Raw genomic sequence first — 19355 nt, 5'->3', positions numbered from 1 at the left:
GGCTCGTTCGGGTGCAGTCCTCATCTCTTGCCGCAAAGATGTCGGTGTAGGCTGCTAGTAGCCTCCGCACCTGGCTACCCTGTGCTTCACTCAGCCCCTCACAGCTACGAGTGCAGAGTTCATTTACGGCTTGCCTTGTCTCTACAGAGGGCCGCGCTCTCTGAGCGGAGAGTGGTGATTGCTCAACCCGCGCTCCTGGCTCCTCTCTAGTGGGCGTGAGCTGAGCAGTGGCGAACTCAGCAAGCGGACCTGGACGAGACCTGTTGTTTTCGCGGGCTTGAGTTTCGCGGGCTTGTGTGGGGAGGGGCGGAGACTCAGCAAGCGGACCTGGATGAGACCTGTTGTTTCCGCGGGCTTGAGTTTCGCGGGCTTGTGTGGGGAGGGGCGGAGTCTTGGATGGCGAGCACTCTTTGCGAGTTTGCTTCCTGCGGGCTTGTGTGGAGCGAGTTGGAGAGTTCTTCGTTGCGCCAGCTCTCCGCACTTCATGCTCTGTTTTCCCCGCCGTGTGCAACACTACGCTGCTCGTCCCTAAGTGTAGTGTGAACCGGGAAATGTCCACCACAGCCCCCCATTTCTCTAGCACGTCCAGGCCGAGAATGCAATCATCCTGAATGCTAGCCAACCAAAGCCGGCGGCTCGCCGTCTCACCGTTGATGCACACGCACACCACTTTTTGTCCATACAGTTCCGCTCGCTCTCCGGTAACTGTTGTGATGCACGTTTTTGTCTTTTCCCAGCCTCTGGGTCTGGCTACCAGCTTGCCGGGTAAGAGACCGGGGCGCACAAGCGAGATGGTGGAGCCAGTATCGATCAAGGCGCGACACCGAGTCCCATCTAGCGTGCAGTCCACATACAGTCCTCTGGTTTGGCCGAGCCGGCCCAGCCGTATGCAATCCATAGCCCCTCCCGCTGTGCCACCTTCTTCTAGTAACTGGGGTGCGAGCGTGAGGGGTGCCGGGGCTGGGCAGTACCACGCGATGTGTCCCGGCTCGCCACACCGGTGGCATCCGTCTCCGCTGGCCGGCCTCTTCCACTCACGTGGGCGCCGTTGTGGTGGCTGTGCCGTGGTCTGCCGCGTCACCTCCATCGATGTCTGGCGTACGCAATGCCGCGACTCTGTTGTGCGGAAGATGTTTTCCACCCGTTCGGCTTCCGCGAGCGCCACGGACAGCGAGCTGGGGGCGCTCAGGCGAAGGTGTTCTTTTAGCCGCTCTGGGTGGATGCCTCGCACGAACGCTTCCAGTGCCATCTCTTCATGTAGACCCTGGCTGTACGTTGGGTAGCCCCGCCGGGCATACAGCTGCAGGTCAGCCGCGAACTTGCCCAGTCTCTCATCCTCGTGTCGCCGTCTGGAAGCGAGTTGTTCTCTGGCATCGCTGATGAAGATTCTCTGGCCGAATCGTCGTTGCAGAGCTGCTTCGATTGCGGTCCAGCTTACGTGCTCCGCCGGTGGCAGGTCTTCTAATACTTGTAGCGCTTCCCCCTCCAGGGCCAACGCCACCTGTACGCCCGTTCTCTCCGCCGACCAGCCATTCAGCTCGGCTGCCAGCCGGACCTGTACCAGGTATGTCGCCAGCGGCCTTTCGCCATTGTAGTGGGGCAACTTTACGCTGGGGCGCCCTTCTACCGCCGCCGTCGCACCGAGGACCGGCCGGTTTCCATCGCTCCCGTGTGGAGCGGGTTCAAGTGGCGGGATGCTGCCATCAGCCCGGTTCGTTTCCTCCTGTGGCCGGGGGCGGTTCTCTTCATCACGGTCACGCTGCAGGCTGGCTCCGTCTGCTGGGCTCAGCAGGTGGCCATGGGCGAGCGTGCTGTCGAAGAGCCGTCTTGGCAGGAAACTCATCATCGCCAGGTAATCGGTTGCAGCTTTCTCCTCCCGTCCAGTAGGGGTCGTCATCCCACTTCTGACACCAATGTAACAATCTGCAAGGTTGTCTCAAAATGGTCTTTATTGGTTTCGCACCAAAACACACGAACGTCATAAAACAGGCAACACAAGGGAGATCAATTAAACAAGCACGATACACAAACAGGGTAGTCACATACAATACACGGGGTAAACACATGAGGTACAACACAAAGAAAGACCATACCAGCTAACACATACATGGGCAATATACGGCCCGCGGGCCACATCCGGCCCGTGGGCTTTCCCTGACCGGCCCGCGTAAGGTCCGTGAAAGAACAATAGTCAAGAGCCTAGCATAGAGATAATGCATGCAAATCAATATCGTTGTTTTTATTTTGAAAGCGACTGCTATTTGTACGCCCATACATTTGTGCGTGGATGCATACGACGTAAACACCCTCACTGATGTGCTGGTGAATAGAATTTATGCTTCTGCGTCGACACAATGCAGTTGCCTTTACGTCGGCGTAAACCTTTTAAAGTTTTGTGTCTCTTATGTCTGCGTCGCTCACCACCGCAAAGGTTGTTAGAACGAACTCCTACTGCTGCTCGTTGGCGATACGAAGTGTTCATTTCAAAACGTTACTGGCAGATAGACAGTTTACAATCGGATAACCCCGTAATTGTAACCAAAATATGTCTGAGTTTATTTGCAAAGCTTATGTTAGCGAACTAGTATGATGCTACTACCCACAGGTTGCTTGAAGCAGCCGGCTCAACAGACAGAGAGAGTTCACCAATCACAGTTATGTGCATAAAGTTAAAGCAAAAACATAGCCTACATTTTTAAAATAGTTTTCTTTGTGCATGTTGATTAACTAATGACAGCCTACTCTTGTCTGCTCCACATTTTCGTAGTCTAATTCTGCATAGAGTTAATTTAATGATGTTAATGATTTAATGATGAAATATTGCTGAGTGTTGATGAAATGGTGGCACGGCCTATCGGTTGTACTGACTCCTTCACATTTTCATGACCTAGCCTAATTATATAGATATTGTAGTACTTTTTTATATCAGTCTTTGAAAACTGAAAAAAATTTCAATGTCAAAAAATCATTTTGAGGAATGAGGATTAAATACTGGACATAGATTAAATAGGCCTATTGCTGTTTTTCCTTTGTCTCCCTCACATTTTCATCTGTTCTTACGACTAGTAAACAAAACCATATGATATACTTAATGTTATACAAGAACAGAATAGAATTGAACAGAATTGAGTTCAGACTTGAGTTCGGTATTTTGAGTCCGGCCCTCCTCAACAGTCCCAGTTTGTCATGTGGCCCCTTGGGGAAATTAGTTGCCCACCCCTGAGCTAACACATACACAACAAGGCAAACGCCACTACTCATACTACAACCAACATCAACATTATACACACACACACACACACGCACAGCATTATGGGAGTACAGTCATACAGCTAGGCTCAGATCATTACAATACATTTCTCTTCAGAAATGCCTGCAACCTCTCAAATCTGTCCAGTTTTATTAAGAGTGTTCTGCTATCATGTTCTCTTCCAAGGTGTTTTAAAATGTGAAGTTATGAATTCCAAATGTTCCTTTATTCGTTCTTATGTCCTTTAAGATACGTTTTTATGTTACTTTCCCTATAGACATCAATGAATGTGACTCTGATCCATGTGGTCAAAATTCCACCTGCTCCAACACAATTGGCAGCTACAACTGTTCTTGCTGGAGAGGATACATCCCAACAAACACATCTTTGCCCATTAACACTAGCAATCCATGCATAGGTGTGCAAGTTTTTATATTAAAATACTATGGTTGTCTAACTGCATCAAGGGAGATAATTTCCTCCAATGAAGGAGGAATGCGTCTTGTAATGTAACATATCCTACTCAACGACCAGCAATTTATTTTCTGCATCGTGCCACCACGACACCACAATGAAAAGTCTAGCATGTCAGAATTTTGGGGGAATCTCCTACAGCATTCTGTTGATCCTGACACTATGACGACATGTGACATGAACGATAGATTACTCAATCTTGTAATGTGGCCAATCTCCCGACCAAGACGTGATAAGAATTTGGTTTTATGATCGCCTAGTCTGGCACGGTCAATCCTAAAAGGGCATTGTGGAAGACCTAAAGGTTGTGTAATCTGAACCAGCCATAAGCAGTTCCCAATGCAAATGTTCCATATTTTCTTTTTTGTTGGGGGGGGGGGGGGGGGGGGGCTTTTTGTGTCATGTACATGTTGTCTATGTAATTGTGTCCCGTCCATTAAATGCAATCCATATACACAGTTCCTTCTAAAGTAATCTTAAAACAGTCCTCACCTCACATGCATGTAGATTATTTTCCAATAGTCACTTCTGTGTTTTAGAGTTTATAACTTTATAGTATTTTTCTCTTTCAGATTTTAACGAATGTGACACAGATCCATGTGGTCAAAATTCCACCTGCTCCAATACCATTGGCAGCTACAACTGTTCTTGCTGGATAGGATACACCCCGACAAACACATCTCTGCCCATAACTTCTACCAACCCATGCATAGGTACGTAGGTTTTTCCTGAGACTTTCTTTTGTGATTCTTTTTTTGTTTTGAATGAAAATTTCTCTTCAGAATTGCCTGCGATCTCTCAAATCTGTCCAGTTTTATTAAGAGTGTTCTGCACTCATGTTGTCTTCCAAGTCGTTTTAAATGTGAAGTTATGAATTCCAAATGTTCCTTTATTCATTCTCATGTCCTTTAAGATGAGTTTCTATGTTACTTTCCCTATAGACATCAATGAATGTGACTCTGATCCATGTGGTCAAAATTCCACCTGCTCCAACGCGATCGGCAGCTACAACTGTTCTTGCTGGAGAGGTTACACCCCGACAAACACATCTCTGACTATTAGTAACATCAATCCATGCATAGGTGTGCTCATTTTGTTCTTTATATGTTAGTGGAACACCTTCCACATTGAATTTACGCACAGATTCAAATGCTCTTCCATCTGTGTACAGATGCTTTTCCACCCAAACTACATTTAAACCTGAATCCCACATTTTCCTTTATAGATATCAATGAATGTGACACAGATCCATGTGGTCAAAATTCCACCTGCTCCAATACCATTGGCAGCTACAACTGTTCTTGCTGGAGAGGATACACTCTGACAAATACATCTCTGCCCATTAGTTCTAACAACCCTTGCATAGGTACGTAGGTTTTTCCTGAGACTTTTTTGTGATTTCTTTCCTTTTGAATGAAATTTCTAGCTATCATCATGGAATGAAAGCCAATCTATATTAAAGACAAATATTATTGAAATGTCTCACATAAGAAGTAGATGAATGCTGTTTTGTTCTCATTAGTTTCATTAGTCATTTTCTCATTAGTTCTAGCAATCCATGCATCGGTACGTTTTTCCTGAGAATGTTTTTGTGATTTCTTTCCTTTTGCAAAGTAGGTCATTTGAGCATGTACCATGTTTATAGTCTCTTTTGAAAGAGTTTTCATTCATAGGGAGATTATTCACTCAATGAATTCTGCATATTATTTTCTCCAAATAAATGAGAGATTATGTTCTCTTTCAGATTTTAACGAATGTGACTCTGATCCATGTGGTCAAAATTCCACATGCTCCAACACGGTTGGCAGCTACAACTGTTCTTGCTGGAGAGGATACACCCCAACAAACACATCTCTGCCCATTAGTTCTAACAACCCATGCATAGGTACGTAGGGGTTTCCTGAGACTTTCTTTTGTGATTTTCTTGGTTTTGAATGAAAATATTATACATTTCTCTTCAGAAATGCCTGCAACCTCTCAAATCTGTCCAGTTTTATTAAGAGTGTTCTGCTATCATGTTCTCTTCCAAGGTGTTTTTAAATGTGAAGTTATGAATTCCAAATGTTCATTTATTCGTTCTTATGTCCTTTAAGATACGTTTTTATGTTACTTTCCCTATAGACATCAATGAATGTGACTCTGATCCATGTGGTCAAAATTCCACCTGCTCCAACACAATTGGCAGCTACAACTGTTCTTGCTGGAGAGGATACACCCCAACAAACACATCTTTGCCCATTAACACTAGCAATCCATGCATAGGTGTGCAAATTTTCATATTAAAATACTATGGTTGTCTAACTGCATCAAGGGAGATAATTTCCTCCAATGAAGGAGGAACGCGTCTTGTAATGTAACATATCCTACTCAACGACCAGCAATTTATTTTCTGCATCGTGCCACCACGACACCACAATGAAAAGTCTAGCATGTCAGAATTTTGGGGGAATCTCCTACAGCATTCTGTTGATCCTGACACTATGACGACATGTGACATGAACGATAGGTTACTCAATCTTGTAATGTGGCCAATCTCCCGACCAAGACGTGATAAGAATTTGGTTTTATGATCGCCTAGTCTGGCATGGTCAATCCTAAAAGGGCATTGTGGAAGACCGAAAGGTTGTGTAATCTGAACCAACCATAAGCAGTTCCCAATGCAAATGTTCCATATTTTCTTTTTTGTTGGGGGGGGGGGGGGGGCATTTTGTGTCATGTACATGTTGTCTATGTAATTGTGTCCCGTCCATTAAATGCAATCCATATACACAGTTCCTTCTAAAGTAATCTTAAAACAGTCCTCACCTCACATGCATGTAGATTATTTTCCAATAGTCACTTCTGTGTTTTAGAGTTTATAACTTTATAGTATTTTTCTCTTTCAGATTTTAACGAATGTGACACAGATCCATGTGGTCAAAATTCCACCTGCTCCAATACCATTGGAAGCTACAACTGTTCTTGCTGGAGAGGATACACTCCGACAAATACATCTCTGCCCATTAGTTCTAACAACCCTTGCATAGGTACGTAGGTTTTTCCTGAGACTTTTTTGTGATTTCTTTCCTTTTGAATGAAATTTCTAGCTATCATCATGGAATGAAAGCCAATCTATATTAAAGACAAAAATTCTTGAAATGTCTCACATTAGAAGTATATGAATGCTGTTTTGTTATCATTAGTTTCATTAGTCATTTTCTCATTAGTTCTAGCAATCCATGCATCGATATGTTTTTCCTGAGAATGTTTTTGTGATTTCTTTCCTTTTGAAAAGTAGGTCATTTGAGCATGTACCATGTTTATAGTCTCTTTTGAAAGAGTTTTCATTTATAGGGAGATTATTCACTCAATGAATTCTGCATATTATTTTCTCCAAATAAATTAGAAATGATGTTCCCTTTCAGATTTTAACGAATGTGACACAGATCCATGTGGTCAAAATTCCACCTGCTCCAATACCATTGGCAGCTACAACTGTTCTTGCTGGATAGGATACACCCCGACAAACACATCTCTGCCCATAACTTCTACCAACCCATGCATAGGTACGTAGGTTTTTCCTGAGACTTTCTTTTGTGATTCTTTTTTTGTTTTGAATGAAAATTTCTCTTCAGAAATGCCTGCGATCTCTCAAATCTGTCCAGTTTTATTAAGAGTGTTCTGCACTCATGTTGTCTTCCAAGTCGTTTTAAATGTGAAGTTATGAATTCCAAATGTTCCTTTATTCATTCTCATGTCCTTTAAGATGAGTTTCTATGTTACTTTCCCTATAGACATCAATGAATGTGACTCTGATCCATGTGGTCAAAATTCCACCTGCTCCAACGCGATCGGCAGCTACAACTGTTCTTGCTGGAGAGGTTACACCCCGACAAACCCATCTCTGACTATTAGTAACATCAATCCATGCATAGGTGTGCTCATTTTGTTCTTTATATGTTAGTGGAACACCTTCCACATTGAATTTACGCACAGATTCAAATGCTCTTCCATCTGTGTACAGATGCTCTTCCCCCCAAACTACATTTAAACCTGAATCCCACATTTTCCTTTATAGATATCAATGAATGTGACACAGATCCATGTGGTCAAAATTCCACCTGCTCCAATACCATTGGCAGCTACAACTGTTCTTGCTGGAGAGGATACACTCTGGCAAATACATCTCTGCCCATTAGTTCTAACAACCCTTGCATAGGTACGTAGGTTTTTCCTGAGACTTTTTTGTGATTTCTTTCCTTTTGAATGAAATTTCTAGCTATCATCATGGAATGAAAGCCAATCTATATTAAAGACAAATATTATTGAAATGTCTCACATAAGAAGTAGATGAATGCTGTTTTGTTCTCATTAGTTTCATTAGTCATTTTCTCATTAGTTCTAGCAATCCATGCATCGGTACGTTTTTCCTGAGAATGTTTTTGTGATTTCTTTCCTTTTGCAAAGTAGGTCATTTGAGCATGTACCATGTTTATAGTCTCTTTTGAAAGAGTTTTCATTCATAGGGAGATTATTCACTCAATGAATTCTGCATATTATTTTCTCCAAATAAATGAGAGATTATGTTCTCTTTCAGATTTTAACGAATGTGACTCTGATCCATGTGGTCAAAATTCCACATGCTCCAACACGGTTGGCAGCTACAACTGTTCTTGCTGGAGAGGATACACCCCAACAAACACATCTCTGCCCATTAGTTCTAACAACCCATGCATAGGTACGTAGGGGTTTCCTGAGACTTTCTTTTGTGATTTTCTTGGTTTTGAATGAAAATATTATACATTTCTCTTCAGAAATGCCTGCAACCTCTCAAATCTGTCCAGTTTTATTAAGAGTGTTCTGCTATCATGTTCTCTTCCAAGGTGTTTTTAAATGTGAAGTTATGAATTCCAAATGTTCATTTATTCGTTCTTATGTCCTTTAAGATACGTTTTTATGTTACTTTCCCTATAGACATCAATGAATGTGACTCTGATCCATGTGGTCAAAATTCCACCTGCTCCAACACAATTGGCAGCTACAACTGTTCTTGCTGGAGAGGATACACCCCAACAAACACATCTTTGCCCATTAACACTAGCAATCCATGCATAGGTGTGCAAGTTTTTATATTAAAATACTATGGTTGTCTAACTGCATCAAGGGAGATAATTTCCTCCAATGAAGGAGGAACGCGTCTTGTAATGTAACATATCCTACTCAACGACCAGCAATTTATTTTCTGCATCGTGCCACCACGACACCACAATGAAAAGTCTAGCATGTCAGAATTTTGGGGGAATCTCCTACAGCATTCTGTTGATCCTGACACTATGACGACATGTGACATGAACGATAGGTTACTCAATCTTGTAATGTGGCCAATCTCCCGACCAAGACGTGATAAGAATTTGGTTTTTATGATCGCCTAGTCTGGCATGGTCAATCCTAAAAGGGCATTGTGGAAGACCGAAAGGTTGTGTAATCTGAACCAACCATAAGCAGTTCCCAATGCAAATGTTCCATATTTTCTTTTTTGTTGGGGGGGGGGGGGGGGGGGGGGGGGGCATTTTGTGTCATGTACATGTTGTCTATGTAATTGTGTCCCGTCCATTAAATGCAATCCATATACACAGTTCCTTCTAAAGTAATCTTAAAACAGTCCTCACCTCACATGCATGTAGATTATTTTCCAATAGTCACTTCTGTGTTTTAGAGTTTATAACTTTATAGTATTTTTCTCTTTCAGATTTTAACGAATGTGACACAGATCCATGTGGTCAAAATTCCACCTGCTCCAATACCATTGGAAGCTACAACTGTTCTTGCTGGAGAGGATACACTCCGACAAATACATCTCTGCCCATTAGTTCTAACAACCCTTGCATAGGTACGTAGGTTTTTCCTGAGACTTTTTTGTGATTTCTTTCCTTTTGAATGAAATTTCTAGCTATCATCATGGAATGAAAGCCAATCTATATTAAAGACAAAAATTCTTGAAATGTCTCACATTAGAAGTATATGAATGCTGTTTTGTTATCATTAGTTTCATTAGTCATTTTCTCATTAGTTCTAGCAATCCATGCATCGATATGTTTTTCCTGAGAATGTTTTTGTGATTTCTTTCCTTTTGAAAAGTAGGTCATTTGAGCATGTACCATGTTTATAGTCTCTTTTGAAAGAGTTTTCATTTATAGGGAGATTATTCACTCAATGAATTCTGCATATTATTTTCTCCAAATAAATTAGAAATGATGTTCCCTTTCAGATTTTAACGAATGTGACACAGATCCATGTGGTCAAAATTCCACCTGCTCCAATACCATTGGCAGCTACAACTGTTCTTGCTGGATAGGATACACCCCGACAAACACATCTCTGCCCATAACTTCTACCAACCCATGCATAGGTACGTAGGTTTTTCCTGAGACTTTCTTTTGTGATTCTTTTTTTGTTTTGAATGAAAATTTCTCTTCAGAAATGCCTGCGATCTCTCAAATCTGTCCAGTTTTATTAAGAGTGTTCTGCACTCATGTTGTCTTCCAAGTCGTTTTAAATGTGAAGTTATGAATTCCAAATGTTCCTTTATTCATTCTCATGTCCTTTAAGATGAGTTTCTATGTTACTTTCCCTATAGACATCAATGAATGTGACTCTGATCCATGTGGTCAAAATTCCACCTGCTCCAACGCGATCGGCAGCTACAACTGTTCTTGCTGGAGAGGTTACACCCCGACAAACCCATCTCTGACTATTAGTAACATCAATCCATGCATAGGTGTGCTCATTTTGTTCTTTATATGTTAGTGGAACACCTTCCACATTGAATTTACGCACAGATTCAAATGCTCTTCCATCTGTGTACAGATGCTCTTCCCCCCAAACTACATTTAAACCTGAATCCCACATTTTCCTTTATAGATATCAATGAATGTGACACAGATCCATGTGGTCAAAATTCCACCTGCTCCAATACCATTGGAAGCTACAACTGTTCTTGCTGGAGAGGATACACTCCGACAAATACATCTCTGCCCATTAGTTCTAACAACCCTTGCATAGGTACGTAGGTTTTTCCTGAGACTTTTTTGTGATTTCTTTCCTTTTGAATGAAATTTCTAGCTATCATCATGGAATGAAAGCCAATCTATATTAAAGACAAATATTCTTGAAATGTCTCACATTAGAAGTATATGAATGCTGTTTTGTTCTCATTAGTTTCATTAGTCATTTTCTCATTAGTTCTAGCAATCCATGCATCGATACGTTTTTCCTGATAATGTTTTTGTGATTTCTTTCCTTTTGAAAAGTAGGTCATTTGAGCATGTACCATGTTTATAGTCTCTTTTGAAAGAGTTTTCATTTATAGGGAGATTATTCACTCAATGAATTCTGCATATTATTTTCTCCAAATAAATTAGAAATGATGTTCCCTTTCAGATTTTAACGAATGTGACACAGATCCATGTGGTCAAAATTCCACCTGCTCCAATACCATTGGCAGCTACAACTGTTCTTGCTGGATAGGATACACCCCGACAAACACATCTCTGCCCATAACTTCTACCAACCCATGCATAGGTACGTAGGTTTTTCCTGAGACTTTCTTTTGTGATTCTTTTTTTGTTTTGAATGAAAATTTCTCTTCAGAAATGCCTGCGATCTCTCAAATCTGTCCAGTTTTATTAAGAGTGTTCTGCACTCATGTTGTCTTCCAAGTCGTTTTAAATGTGACGTTATGAATTCCAAATGTTCCTTTATTCATTCTCATGTCCTTTAAGATGAGTTTCTATGTTACTTTCCCTATAGACATCAATGAATGTGACTCTGATCCATGTGGTCAAAATTCCACCTGCTCCAACGCGATCGGCAGCTACAACTGTTCTTGCTGGAGAGGTTACACCCCGACAAACCCATCTCTGACTATTAGTAACATCAATCCATGCATAGGTGTGCTCATTTTGTTCTTTATATGTTAGTGGAACACCTTCCACATTGAATTTACGCACAGATTCAAATGCTCTTCCATCTGTGTACAGATGCTCTTCCCCCCAAACTACATTTAAACCTGAATCCCACATTTTCCTTTATAGATATCAATGAATGTGACACAGATCCATGTGGTCAAAATTCCACCTGCTCCAATACCATTGGAAGCTACAACTGTTCTTGCTGGAGAGGATACACTCCGACAAATACATCTCTGCCCATTAGTTCTAACAACCCTTGCATAGGTACGTAGGTTTTTCCTGAGACTTTTTTGTGATTTCTTTCCTTTTGAATGAAATTTCTAGCTATCATCATGGAATGAAAGCCAATCTATATTAAAGACAAATATTCTTGAAATGTCTCACATTAGAAGTATATGAATGCTGTTTTGTTCTCATTAGTTTCATTAGTCATTTTCTCATTAGTTCTAGCAATCCATGCATCGATACGTTTTTCCTGATAATGTTTTTGTGATTTCTTTCCTTTTGAAAAGTAGGTCATTTGAGCATGTACCATGTTTATAGTCTCTTTTGAAAGAGTTTTCATTTATAGGGAGATTATTCACTCAATGAATTCTGCATATTATTTTCTCCAAATAAATTAGAAATGATGTTCCCTTTCAGATTTTAACGAATGTGACACAGATCCATGTGGTCAAAATTCCACCTGCTCCAATACCATTGGCAGCTACAACTGTTCTTGCTGGATAGGATACACCCCGACAAACACATCTCTGCCCATAACTTCTACCAACCCATGCATAGGTACGTAGGTTTTTCCTGAGACTTTCTTTTGTGATTCTTTTTTTGTTTTGAATGAAAATTTCTCTTCAGAAATGCCTGCGATCTCTCAAATCTGTCCAGTTTTATTAAGAGTGTTCTGCACTCATGTTGTCTTCCAAGTCGTTTTAAATGTGAAGTTATGAATTCCAAATGTTCCTTTATTCATTCTCATGTCCTTTAAGATGAGTTTCTATGTTACTTTCCCTATAGACATCAATGAATGTGACTCTGATCCATGTGGTCAAAATTCCATCTGCTCCAACGCGATCGGCAGCTACAACTGTTCTTGCTGGAGAGGTTACACCCCGACAAACACATCTCTGACTATTAGTAACATCAATCCATGCATAGGTGTGCTCATTTTGTTCTTTATATGTTAGTGGAACACCTTCCACATTGAATTTACGCACAGATTCAAATGCTCTTCCATCTGTGTACAGATGCTCTTCCCCCCAAACTACATTTAAACCTGAATCCCACATTTTCCTTTATAGATATCAATGAATGTGACACAGATCCATGTGGTCAAAATTCCACCTGCTCCAATACCATTGGCAGCTACAACTGTTCTTGCTGGAGAGGATACACTCTGGCAAATACATCTCTGCCCATTAGTTCTAACAACCCTTGCATAGGTACGTAGGTTTTTCCTGAGACTTTTTTGTGATTTCTTTCCTTTTGAATGAAATTTCTAGCTATCATCATGGAATGAAAGCCAATCTATATTAAAGACAAATATTATTGAAATGTCTCACATAAGAAGTAGATGAATGCTGTTTTGTTCTCATTAGTTTCATTAGTCATTTTCTCATTAGTTCTAGCAATCCATGCATCGGTACGTTTTTCCTGAGAATGTTTTTGTGATTTCTTTCCTTTTGCAAAGTAGGTCATTTGAGCATGTACCATGTTTATAGTCTCTTTTGAAAGAGTTTTCATTCATAGGGAGATTATTCACTCAATGAATTCTGCATATTATTTTCTCCAAATAAATGAGAGATTATGTTCTCTTTCAGATTTTAACGAATGTGACTCTGATCCATGTGGTCAAAATTCCACATGCTCCAACACGGTTGGCAGCTACAACTGTTCTTGCTGGAGAGGATACACCCCAACAAACACATCTCTGCCCATTAGTTCTAACAACCCATGCATAGGTACGTAGGGGTTTCCTGAGACTTTCTTTTGTGATTTTCTTGGTTTTGAATGAAAATATTATACATTTCTCTTCAGAAATGCCTGCAACCTCTCAAATCTGTCCAGTTTTATTAAGAGTGTTCTGCTATCATGTTCTCTTCCAAGGTGTTTTTAAATGTGAAGTTATGAATTCCAAATGTTCATTTATTCGTTCTTATGTCCTTTAAGATACGTTTTTATGTTACTTTCCCTATAGACATCAATGAATGTGACTCTGATCCATGTGGTCAAAATTCCACCTGCTCCAACACAATTGGCAGCTACAACTGTTCTTGCTGGAGAGGATACACCCCAACAAACACATCTTTGCCCATTAACACTAGCAATCCATGCATAGGTGTGCAAGTTTTTATATTAAAATACTATGGTTGTCTAAATGCATCAAGGGAGATAATTTCCTCCAATGAAGGAGGAACGCGTCTTGTAATGTAACATATCCTACTCAACGACCAGCAATTTATTTTCTGCATCGTGCCACCACGACACCACAATGAAAAGTCTAGCATGTCAGAATTTTGGGGGAATCTCCTACAGCATTCTGTTGACCTTGACACTATGACGACATGTGACATGAACGATAGGTTACTCAATCTTGTAATGTGGCCAATCTCCCGACCAAGACGTGATAAGAATTTGGTTTTATGATCGCCTAGTCTGGCATGGTCAATCCTAAAAGGGCATTGTGGAAGACCGAAAGGTTGTGTAATCTGAACCAACCATAAGCAGTTCCCAATGCAAATGTTCCATATTTTCTTTTTTGTTGGGGGGGGGGGGGGGGGGGCATTTTGTGTCATGTACATGTTGTCTATGTAATTGTGTCCCGTCCATTAAATGCAATCCATATACACAGTTCCTTCTAAAGTAATCTTAAAACAGTCCTCACCTCACATGCATGTAGATTATTTTCCAATAGTCACTTCTGTGTTTTAGAGTTTATAACTTTATAGTATTTTTCTCTTTCAGATTTTAACGAATGTGACACAGATCCATGTGGTCAAAATTCCACCTGCTCCAATACCATTGGAAGCTACAACTGTTCTTGCTGGAGAGGATACACTCCGACAAATACATCTCTGCCCATTAGTTCTAACAACCCTTGCATAGGTACGTAGGTTTTTCCTGAGACTTTTTTGTGATTTCTTTCCTTTTGAATGAAATTTCTAGCTATCATCATGGAATGAAAGCCAATCTATATTAAAGACAAATTTTCTTGAAATGTCTCACATTAGAAGTATATGAATGCTGTTTTGTTCTCATTAGTTTCATTAGTCATTTTCTCATTAGTTCTAGCAATCCATGCATCGATATGTTTTTCCTGAGAATGTTTTTGTGATTTCTTTCCTTTTGAAAAGTAGGTCATTTGAGCATGTACCATGTTTATAGTCTCTTTTGAAAGAGTTTTCATTTATAGGGAGATTATTCACTCAATAAATTCTGCATATTATTTTCTCCAAATAAATTAGAAATGATGTTCCCTTTCAGATTTTAACGAATGTAACACAGATCCATGTGGTCAAAATTCCACCTGCTCCAATACCATTGGCAGCTACAACTGTTCTTGCTGGATAGGATACACCCCGACAAACACATCTCTGCCCATAACTTCTACCAACCCATGCATAGGTACGTAGGTTTTTCCTGAGACTTTCTTTTGTGATTCTTTTTTTGTTTTGAATGAAAATTTCTCTTCAGAAATGCCTGCGATCTCTCAAATCTGTCCAGTTTTATTAAGAGTGTTCTGCACTCATGTTGTCTTCCAAGTCGTTTTAAATGTGAAGTTATGAATTCCAAATGTTCCTTTATTCATTCTCATGTCCTTTAAGATGAGTTTCTATGTTACTTTCCCTACAGACATCAATGAATGTGACTCTGATCCATGTGGTCAAAATTCCACCTGCTCCAACGCGATCGGCAGCTACAACTGTTCTTGCTGGAGAGGTTACACCCCGACAAACACATCTCTGACTATTAGTAACATCAATCCATGCATAGGTGTGCTCATTTTGTTCTTTATATGTTAGTGGAACACCTTCCACATTGAATTTACGCACAGATTCAAATGCTCTTCCATCTGTGTACAGATGCTCTTCCCCCCAAACTACATTTAAACCTGAATCCCACATTTTCCTTTATAGATATCAATGAATGTGACACAGATCCATGTGGTCAAAATTCCACCTGCTCCAATACCATTGGCAGCTACAACTGTTCTTGCTGGAGAGGATACACTCTGACAAATACATCTCTGCCCATTAGTTCTAACAACCCTTGCATAGGTACGTAGGTTTTTCCTGAGACTTTTTTGTGATTTCTTTCCTTTTGAATGAAATTTCTAGCTATCATCATGGAATGAAAGCCAATCTATATTAAAGACAAATATTATTGAAATGTCTCACATAAGAAGTAGATGAATGCTGTTTTATTCTCATTAGTTTCATTAGTCATTTTCTCATTAGTTCTAGCAATCCATGCATCGGTACGTTTTTCCTGAGAATGTTTTTGTGATTTCTTTCCTTTTGCAAAGTAGGTCATTTGAGCATGTACCATGTTTATAGTCTCTTTTGAAAGAGTTTTCATTCATAGGGAGATTATTCACTCAATGAATTCTGCATATTATTTTCTCCAAATAAATGAGAGATTATGTTCTCTTTCAGATTTTAACGAATGTGACTCTGATCCATGTGGTCAAAATTCCACATGCTCCAACACGGTTGGCAGCTACAACTGTTCTTGCTGGAGAGGATACACCCCAACAAACACATCTCTGCCCATTAGTTCTAACAACCCATGCATAGGTACGTAGGGGTTTCCTGAGACTTTCTTTTGTGATTTTCTTGGTTTTGAATGAAAATATTATACATTTCTCTTCAGAAATGCCTGCAACCTCTCAAATCTGTCCAGTTTTATTAAGAGTGTTCTGCTATCATGTTCTCTTCCAAGGTGTTTTTAAATGTGAAGTTATGAATTCCAAATGTTCATTTATTCGTTCTTATGTCCTTTAAGATACGTTTTTATGTTACTTTCCCTATAGACATCAATGAATGTGACTCTGATCCATGTGGTCAAAATTCCACCTGCTCCAACACAATTGGCAGCTACAACTGTTCTTGCTGGAGAGGATACACCCCAACAAACACATCTTTGCCCATTAACACTAGCAATCCATGCATAGGTGTGCAAGTTTTTATATTAAAATACTATGGTTGTCTAACTGCATCAAGGGAGATAATTTCCTCCAATGAAGGAGGAACGCGTCTTGTAATGTGACATATCCTACTCAACGACCAGCAATTTATTTTCTGCATCGTGCCACCACGACACCACAATGAAAAGTCTAGCATGTCAGAATTTTGGGGGAATCTCCTACAGCATTCTGTTGACCTTGACACTATGACGACATGTGACATGAACGATAGGTTACTCAATCTTGTAATGTGGCCAATCTCCCGACCAAGACGTGATAAGAATTTGGTTTTATGATCGCCTAGTCTGGCATGGTCAATCCTAAAAGGGCATTGTGGAAGACCGAAAGGTTGTGTAATCTGAACCAACCATAAGCAGTTCCCAATGCAAATGTTCCATATTTTCTTTTTTGTTGGGGGGGGGGGGGGGGGGGCATTTTGTGTCATGTACATGTTGTCTATGTAATTGTGTCCCGTCCATTAAATGCAATCCATATACACAGTTCCTTCTAAAGTAATCTTAAAACAGTCCTCACCTCACATGCATGTAGATTATTTTCCAATAGTCACTTCTGTGTTTTAGAGTTTATAACTTTATAGTATTTTTCTCTTTCAGATTTTAACGAATGTGACACAGATCCATGTGGTCAAAATTCCACCTGCTCCAATACCATTGGAAGCTACAACTGTTCTTGCTGGAGAGGATACACTCCGACAAATACATCTCTGCCCATTAGTTCTAACAACCCTTGCATAGGTACGTAGGTTTTTCCTGAGACTTTTTTGTGATTTCTTTCCTTTTGAATGAAATTTCTAGCTATCATCATGGAATGAAAGCCAATCTATATTAAAGACAAATATTCTTGAAATGTCTCACATTAGAAGTATATGAATGCTGTTTTGTTCTCATTAGTTTCATTAGTCATTTTCTCATTAGTTCTAGCAATCCATGCATCGATACGTTTTTCCTGATAATGTTTTTGTGATTTCTTTCCTTTTGAAAAGTAGGTCATTTGAGCATGTACCATGTTTATAGTCTCTTTTGAAAGAGTTTTCATTTATAGGGAGATTATTCACTCAATGAATTCTGCATATTATTTTCTCCAAATAAATTAGAAATGATGTTCCCTTTCAGATTTTAACGAATGTGACACAGATCCATGTGGTCAAAATTCCACCTGCTCCAATACCATTGGCAGCTACAACTGTTCTTGCTGGATAGGATACACCCCGACAAACACATCTCTGCCCATAACTTCTACCAACCCATGCATAGGTACGTAGGTTTTTCCTGAGACTTTCTTTTGTGATTCTTTTTTTGTTTTGAATGAAAATTTCTCTTCAGAAATGCCTGCGATCTCTCAAATCTGTCCAGTTTTATTAAGAGTGTTCTGCACTCATGTTGTCTTCCAAGTCGTTTTAAATGTGAAGTTATGAATTCCAAATGTTCCTTTATTCATTCTCATGTCCTTTAAGATGAGTTTCTATGTTACTTTCCCTACAGACATCAATGAATGTGACTCTGATCCATGTGGTCAAAATTCCACCTGCTCCAACGCGATCGGCAGCTACAACTGTTCTTGCTGGAGAGGTTACACCCCGACAAACACATCTCTGACTATTAGTAACATCAATCCATGCATAGGTGTGCTCATTTTGTTCTTTATATGTTAGTGGAACACCTTCCACATTGAATTTACGCACAGATTCAAATGCTCTTCCATCTGTGTACAGATGCTCTTCCCCCCAAACTACATTTAAACCTGAATCCCACATTTTCCTTTATAGATATCAATGAATGTGACACAGATCCATGTGGTCAAAATTCCACCTGCTCCAATACCATTGGCAGCTACAACTGTTCTTGCTGGAGAGGATACACTCTGACAAATACATCTCTGCCCATTAGTTCTAACAACCCTTGCATAGGTACGTAGGTTTTTCCTGAGACTTTTTTGTGATTTCTTTCCTTTTGAATGAAATTTCTAGCTATCATCATGGAATGAAAGCCAATCTATATTAAAGACAAATATTATTGAAATGTCTCACATAAGAAGTAGATGAATGCTGTTTTATTCTCATTAGTTTCATTAGTCATTTTCTCATTAGTTCTAGCAATCCATGCATCGGTACGTTTTTCCTGAGAATGTTTTTGTGATTTCTTTCCTTTTGCAAAGTAGGTCATTTGAGCATGTACCATGTTTATAGTCTCTTTTGAAAGAGTTTTCATTCATAGGGAGATTATTCACTCAATGAATTCTGCATATTATTTTCTCCAAATAAATGAGAGATTATGTTCTCTTTCAGATTTTAACGAATGTGACTCTGATCCATGTGGTCAAAATTCCACATGCTCCAACACGGTTGGCAGCTACAACTGTTCTTGCTGGAGAGGATACACCCCAACAAACACATCTCTGCCCATTAGTTCTAACAACCCATGCATAGGTACGTAGGGGTTTCCTGAGACTTTCTTTTGTGATTTTCTTGGTTTTGAATGAAAAT

The 19355-nt window shown here is 40.1% G+C and overlaps 4 long non-coding RNA genes across 4 annotated transcripts; all 4 read left to right on the top strand.

The window, feature by feature from the left end:
- The first annotated feature begins 7132 nt into the window (after positions 1–7132).
- Positions 7133–8435, top strand: LOC143109831 (uncharacterized). Its single transcript, XR_012983987.1, has 4 exons — positions 7133–7269; positions 7498–7638; positions 7782–7922; positions 8301–8435. It is a non-coding gene; the product is annotated as an uncharacterized LOC143109831 (long non-coding RNA).
- A 1540-nt stretch (positions 8436–9975) lies between these two features.
- On the top strand, positions 9976–10762 carry LOC143109828 (uncharacterized). Its single transcript, XR_012983984.1, has 3 exons — positions 9976–10112; positions 10341–10481; positions 10625–10762. It is a non-coding gene; the product is annotated as an uncharacterized LOC143109828 (long non-coding RNA).
- A 385-nt stretch (positions 10763–11147) lies between these two features.
- Positions 11148–11934, top strand: LOC143109826 (uncharacterized). The gene is made up of 3 exons (XR_012983982.1): positions 11148–11284; positions 11513–11653; positions 11797–11934. It is a non-coding gene; the product is annotated as an uncharacterized LOC143109826 (long non-coding RNA).
- A 2701-nt stretch (positions 11935–14635) lies between these two features.
- Positions 14636–15658, top strand: LOC143109830 (uncharacterized). The gene is made up of 3 exons (XR_012983986.1): positions 14636–14772; positions 15151–15291; positions 15520–15658. It is a non-coding gene; the product is annotated as an uncharacterized LOC143109830 (long non-coding RNA).
- Positions 15659–19355: the final 3697 nt, after the last annotated feature.

Source organism: Alosa pseudoharengus, unplaced genomic scaffold, assembly GCF_046254945.1.
Source record: "Alosa pseudoharengus isolate Yale_2024_CS ecotype anadromous, Long Island Sound unplaced genomic scaffold, YU_APseudo_1.1 YU_APseudo_1.1_scf_7, whole genome shotgun sequence".
Taxonomy (NCBI): Eukaryota; Metazoa; Chordata; class Actinopteri; order Clupeiformes; family Clupeidae; genus Alosa; species Alosa pseudoharengus.
Note: the sequence above shows the minus strand (reverse complement) of the source record. Positions and strands in the feature narration are given on the sequence as shown.